Genomic DNA, 6,926 nt, shown 5'->3' with positions numbered 1-6,926 from the left:
CCATATTTCAGCTAACACATACATCAACCTAATGCCCTTCTTTCTCATATAATAAAGAAGGTCTCTGTAAAGTTTGGAATAATAACTATTTCAAGTATCTTTAAATAGTTGTTCGTGATCTTCCTCTCATGTATATCTTTTCTATAATTATAAGTTGAATAAAAAATTTGGTATATTAAAGGATAAATATATTATAGAATAAAAAATATATTAAATTTACTTACTATAAATTCATTATAATAAAATATCTTTGTCTCCTAGTCTACATGACTCAATGCAGTACCAGAAGCACAAACTCATTTTTTTAATTTTTCGATGATATACGTGGCAACTTGGTGGCCATCTAGAGTGAACCTACAAGAAAAATATTATGATATGATAAATATATTATAAATAAAGTCATATATGAATTTGAATTATTAATAACAAAAAATACTTATGAGTCTTCAACAACTCATAGCACCTTGTAGCCATGGAGCACTATTGCCTGCTCCTTTGCCATAATAATGTCTGCAAAATAATATTACAACACGTCATAATTAAATTTACTAAATAATAAAAATATAAAATAATATGGAAGCATAACTTACTTAAACAATAATGCTAACATTTAATTATCATTAAGATATGACTAATCAACATTAACAATTTCTAAGTCCTCATCACAAGACTCTATTAGTTCAACAAAATCCTTACTACTTGATATCTCTCCATCATTTATCTCCTTGTAAGTGATATTAACATCTACAAGTAATTGAGATGTGGATTGGAGTTGTAAATCAAATGAATGTCTCTCTACTTCATTATTCTGAAATGCATCATGGTTTTAAGCAGTGATTGTGTTTGACATCTTTATGGTTGAGCAAGGCTTCATTTAACCATTCACTAGATCTTTTTCTATTCATAGGGTATTTAAGATAGAAAACTTAACCCACTTGCATCCTGAAAATGAAAGGTTCAAACTTGTTGAACCTTTTATTTGCATTAACCTCAACTAAATTATAATTTGGATGTATTCTAGTTCCTATTCTTGGGGTCAGATCATACCATGAATATTTGAACAACACACACCTTTTTATAGGTAATACAAGATATTCAATCTCTATGATTTTACCTAGTCTACCATAGTAATCAAACTTAGTGTTACTATTATCCATAGATCCTTTGATGCAAACAATAAAATTCTATGTTAATCTCCATGAATCTCATTGTGCCACATGGAATTTGAGTCTATTAGTATAGTAACCAGAGTACATCTTTATTTTATGGAAGGATCTTCATATAATATTCATTATCCTATCATCTTCCATATTTAATATTCTACGGTCTTTCATCTATAAAAATAGTTATGATATAAATTAGGATACTTCTTAATACACATGAACTAAACAAAATTCACAAATTCTCTAACTTATATATATTTGAAACTATAATGTAAATTTGGCCTCTAACTTTGTAGCTACTTCACTTGCACCCATTGATAGATTTCGTAGATATAGTTGTTATTCATACAAGCTAGAAAAAAATGTAATTTTAAGACAATTGGGATATCAGGAAAAAAATTAAACAGGGGATAAATGTTTGATTAGAGAAGTCAACTTACTTTATGTATAGTTTGATCTCATCACAGTTTAAGAGTATATATATTCTTGCAGCATGATATTCTTCTTAATTTAACCATCGAGAAATAGATGCACCCATTGACTTACTAGGAAACTTGAAAATAGAAAATATCGATGGGTCTATCAACTAAGATGCAACATCAAAATTTCTAGGACATTTGTGATGCCTAGTTTTCACATTATCAGCAAAATAATAGGAGCAAAAAGAAGATGCTTCTTTAACGAGATAAGCATTACATATTAACCTCTCAACTCTTGCTTTATTACGAATATTATTCTTTAATTTCCTCAAAAGATGTTTGAATGGATATATCTATCTGTACTACATAGGACCAGCTATTTGTGTCTCATATGATAAATGTACTAGTAGATATTCCATTGAATAAAAAAAACTAGGTGGAAATATGCGCTCTAGCTTACATAGTATGGTAGAAATGTTTGTTTCTAGCCTAAGCATATCATTCATTATGATATACCTTGCTTTCAAATCTCTAAAAAATAGACTCAATTTTGTAAATGTTTGCCAAACATTTTGAGGAAGTAAGTCATGGAAAGCTACTGAAATAAGTCTTTGCATGAATATATGACAGTCATGACTTTTCATTCCAAACATCTTTAACATATTCATATCTACATATCGAGCCATATTTGAGGCATACCCATCTAGGAATTTTATTTCTTTCAACTAACTACATAAAGATTTTTTTACTATCTTTGTTTAATGTATAACAAACTTTTGGAAATCTATTGGTTGTTTCATTCTGATGCAACTCAGGTTTGTTGACTAGTTTTTTAAATTCCTCACATGATTTTGCAGTGTCTTTAGTTCTTTCAGGCACATTCATCAAGTATTGAAGATATTATTGAAGAAAATTTTCTCAACATGCATGATAATACGGGTTATGGTGAGCGAACTCTTTAGATAAAGGGGAAGCCAAAGTTGAGAGGATGGGGTGACGCCTAAACCTGGTCGAGCATAAGGTTCTTTGTATATGTTCGGACGGAAAAGACTGGCTGAGCCTAGAGATGCTTAGCGTGATCTAATCTATAGTGTATAATCGGTCGAGTATTGACTGATTGAATACAAGGCTCTCTACATGCACCCAGACGGACATAAATCTGCCCGGGATAAAAGGTATCCAACCTTGTAACTTCTTTGATATACAATCGGCCTAGCGAAGGCCAAACGAACATAAAGGTGCTCGTATGCACTAGATCGGACAAAGCTCAATCGAGTATAAAGGCTCTCAGCCTTATAAAGTTTCTAGCATACGTTTGGCCATTTGAAGACCAAACGAGCATAAGGATGCTTGTATGTGCTTGACCGAGCAAAGACCAATCGAGTCTAAAGGCACTCAGGCTTATAAAGTTTCTAGCATACGTTCGGCCTAGTAAAGACCGAAAGAGCGTAAGGGTGCTTGTATGTGCTCGACCGAGCAAAGCCCGATCGATCCTAAAGGCACTTAGCCTTATAAAGTTTCTAGCATACATTCGGCCAGCGAAGACCAGATGAGCGTAAGGGTGATTGTATGTGCTTGACAGGGCAAAGGTCGATCGAGCCTAAAGGCACTTAGCCTTATAAAGTATCTAGCATACGTTCGACCGAGCGAAAACTGAACGAGCGTAAGGGTGCTTGTGTGTGCTCGACCGGGCAAGGCTCAATCGAGCTTAAAGGCACTCAGCCTTATAAAGCTTTTAGCATATGATTGGTCGGGATATATTCAACAGAAGGTATTTTTAATGCATGATCGATCAGGATATATTTAGTAGAGGGTATTCTTAATGCATGATCGGTCGTGATATATTCAATAGAAGGTATTCTTAATGCATGACTAGCCAGGATATATTCAACAGAAGACATTCTTAATGCATGACCAGCCGGGATATATTCAATAGAAGGTATTCTTAACGCATGACCGATCAGAATATATTCAGCAGAGGGTATTCTTAATGCATGACCGGCCGGGATATATTCAGCTGAAGGTATTCTTAATTCATGATCGGTCGGGATATATTCAACAGAAAGTGTTCTTAATGCATGACTGATTGGGATATATTCAACATAAGGTATTCTTAATGCATGATCGACCGGGATATATTCAGCAGAAGGTATTTTAAGTGCATGACTGACCAGGATATACTCAACAGAAGGTATTCTTAATGTATGACCGACCGAAATATATTCTGTCACGCCCCAGAGGAATCCCTGTCCGAGAAAATTTCGGCAGCATCTCCCCTGTACAGTGGACAATCTGAAACTTTTCTACATCTCACAAATACCTCAGCCACAGGCGGCTGGAATAATAACAACAAAATAAAACATCACCACGCAGTTATATATAATCAAACAAAGTAGTAATACTCTGACTCAAAAACCACCCTACTCAACTACACTCGTAAAGCTCAAAACCGACGAACTCACCTCTTCTGCCGTCCAGGCAGGCACGTAGTAAAAAAACACATCGAATAAAAATCCATCATCATCACAAAAATCCATACAACAACCAAGTATCCAAACAAACCAAGTCCACACATAATCAATAAATGCAAAACAAAACTAAACGATATATAAAAACCATCGAGGTCGCAGAGATCTAAGACTACGTCGTGGGGACTAGCGATCGAACTCCCTCCTCACAGATCAACCGAAAATAACGACAACGGAGGCGGGTGAGTCCAACACTCGGCAGTACAAATATGCACAGTAAAGAAATAACACCTAACACTAATCATGCAGTCTCCTGATAAAAATAAAGGTAAATGCAACCAAGAAGACAGAGAGAATCAGACTAACCAGACTGAGTATAAGGACAAACAACCGAGTGGTATAGGAATCAGATGCATGCCAAACATAGGTATCAACAATATGCGCAGATATAAACGCAGAATCACAATCACAACAATAAATGCATCACGATATGATGCGCCAATGTCATGGTCACCGCCGACCAACTCACAACAAAAGTGGGACCAAGTGGTAGGCGACGACTGCACTCGCAACACTACTCCTCGATGAGTGATCGAGGACGGGATGTCGAGTACATACGATTCTACCCCAAATCATAAATGGGAAGCGCAATGCCTCATCTCCCATACTATGACGGGAGGAATTCTAACGTACACGCACACACACTACCCCGGCGGATCAATGGAGCACCGGAAGAGTCAAACTGACGTGCTACTACGCTGTGTCACGCTACCCATGAGCGTCACAACGGAGCACCGAACAGTGATGAAAACTGGCAAAGTGCTCAACAATAATGGAGCAATCTATCGCACAGCATGCGATCATGCAAATGGTGCATGTCACTAAGCATGGTAATATACTAAACCAACCTCCGGACATATAACAATGGGCACCATAGTGAATAAATCATATTGAGGTATACTGATCAAATAAGGTATCAAACCTAGGTCCTGACATGGTAAAACATGGTTATATCACTACCCATGAGCATGATAGATCGGTACAAGATCAATACGAAATGAAATCAAACAATCAATCAAACAGGTAACATGTGTTGGGCAGTGATTAACCGAAACAAATAGGAAACACAATTAATGCAACATATTATTTCATTACTAAGCATATCAAAGACAATAAGTCAAAAGTACCCGCCTCCGAAATAGAAAGGTCCAATCTGACTCCGAGATACTCGTCTCGCGTCAAAGTCCTGTGTTAAATCGCACAGTTTAGCTAATTTAATTATAAACAAATAGCTAAACTAATTTCTAATCCACTGATCAGTTAGGGTTAGTTTCATTAACCCCAACTACACCGTTATACAACTTCTAAACCTAAATCAATAATTATTACTAACACACTAGCAATAATCTACCACAAGATCAAAACCCTAAACCTTACCTCAATTCACAGCCTGTAGTTTCTTGATTCCCGGTCGCAGTGTGTTGCTGTTGACAATTAAGTAGGCTGCTAAATGGGATAGCTGCCGGAACCCAAAATCATCCACAAACCCAAACTCCTTGCTGATTACTTCACTGACCACAAATCAAGAAAAATAAAAAAAATCCAAAATCAACCAAAAACAACCCAATTCCAATCAAAGCTAGGGCACAGAGCCTACAATCTGTGATGGATCGAACCTGTGGCCGGCGAAAATGTTAGGGCACAGCGTCGGCGAAGCAAACTCAGCGGCGGCACAATCCAAACCTAGGGCACACGAGATGGAGGTCTGCGGCACTGCTGTGAGGAGAGCTCGGCTGACTGTGAACCCAAAATAGGGCACCGGCAGCAGGGAGTCGGCTGTGTCACGAGCCCACAAGAGGAGTCGCGGTGACCGGCTGTGGTGGCGGCGCGAGATGGCTAAGGCAGTGGCATCGGTGTTCGGCTCGGGAGGAAAAGGAGAGATGTCGGAGTCGGGTAGAGGAAGACCTCTGCTCGGCTGTGCCTGAGTGCCAGCGAGGAGACGTCGGCGTTGAGGGGCGCACTGTGGCGTCGAGATCGCGGTGTACGGCGGGGACGAACGACTGTCGGAGGCGCGGCAGTGAGAAGGAGGCGTCGGCGGCGCACGGCTAGGGCACGGCAAGGAAGTGAGGAAACCGCCTCCTTGCGGTTGCGGTTAGGGCAAATTCGCCGTGAGGGGGAGAAGGCGCGGGGAAGAAGAAGACTCGGCGAGATTTGGGTGAGGACACGGGAAAAAAACGAAAAAGAATAAAAAGAAAAAGAATTAGGAAAAGAATAAGAAAATAAACTTTTCCTTACTTAAATGGGTAGCATAAACAGGCTTTTTCCCGGTCCCGTTTTTATTCCCGTGAACTTATCCGTACGAGCTCTGAAAAATTCCCGAAAAATTTCCAAAAATTCCAGAAAATTCCCTTATTAATATTCGCCTATTTTCCGGTATTTTACATATTCAACAGAAAGTGTTCTCATGATATGACCGACTTAAGGATTGGCCAGTATATATTTAGTAGACAAGCAGTCGATAACTTTATGATAGCCTGGCAAACCTATCGGGAAATATTCTCTCGAAGCTTCTTCATTCATTAATAGGTTACAGCGATGTACTCTTTTGCATATGTCATCATATCACGGATTCAAGTTATAAATGACAAAGAGGGTACATCTAGGGTCGAAAAAAAATTCCTCAAGGAATATTACATGAAGTCTAGGTTGTACTTTTCTCATCTTCTAACAAACTCTAACAAACTGAGGACGACCTCCTGATTGCGGAGGTTATGTGAGGTGGTATAAAAAGGGAAATCCTCTCCGCTAGCAAGGTACGCAAACACAAGCACTTGCATCTGTAGTTCCACTTTCTTACACTTGTCATTACTATTATT

General features: G+C 38.2%; 1 long non-coding RNA gene across 1 annotated transcript; it reads right to left on the bottom strand.

Moving 5' to 3' along the window:
* Positions 1–5,240: 5,240 nt before the first annotated feature.
* LOC122025051 lies at positions 5,241–6,282 on the bottom strand. Its single transcript, XR_006123589.1, has 3 exons — positions 5,727–6,282; positions 5,488–5,621; positions 5,241–5,296 (listed from the first exon to the last, which is right to left on the bottom strand). It is a non-coding gene; the product is annotated as an uncharacterized LOC122025051 (long non-coding RNA).
* Positions 6,283–6,926: the final 644 nt, after the last annotated feature.

Source organism: Zingiber officinale, chromosome 9B (assembly GCF_018446385.1).
Source record: "Zingiber officinale cultivar Zhangliang chromosome 9B, Zo_v1.1, whole genome shotgun sequence".
NCBI lineage: Eukaryota > Viridiplantae > Streptophyta > Magnoliopsida > Zingiberales > Zingiberaceae > Zingiber > Zingiber officinale.
This window is presented reverse-complemented; position numbering and strand designations above follow the sequence as displayed.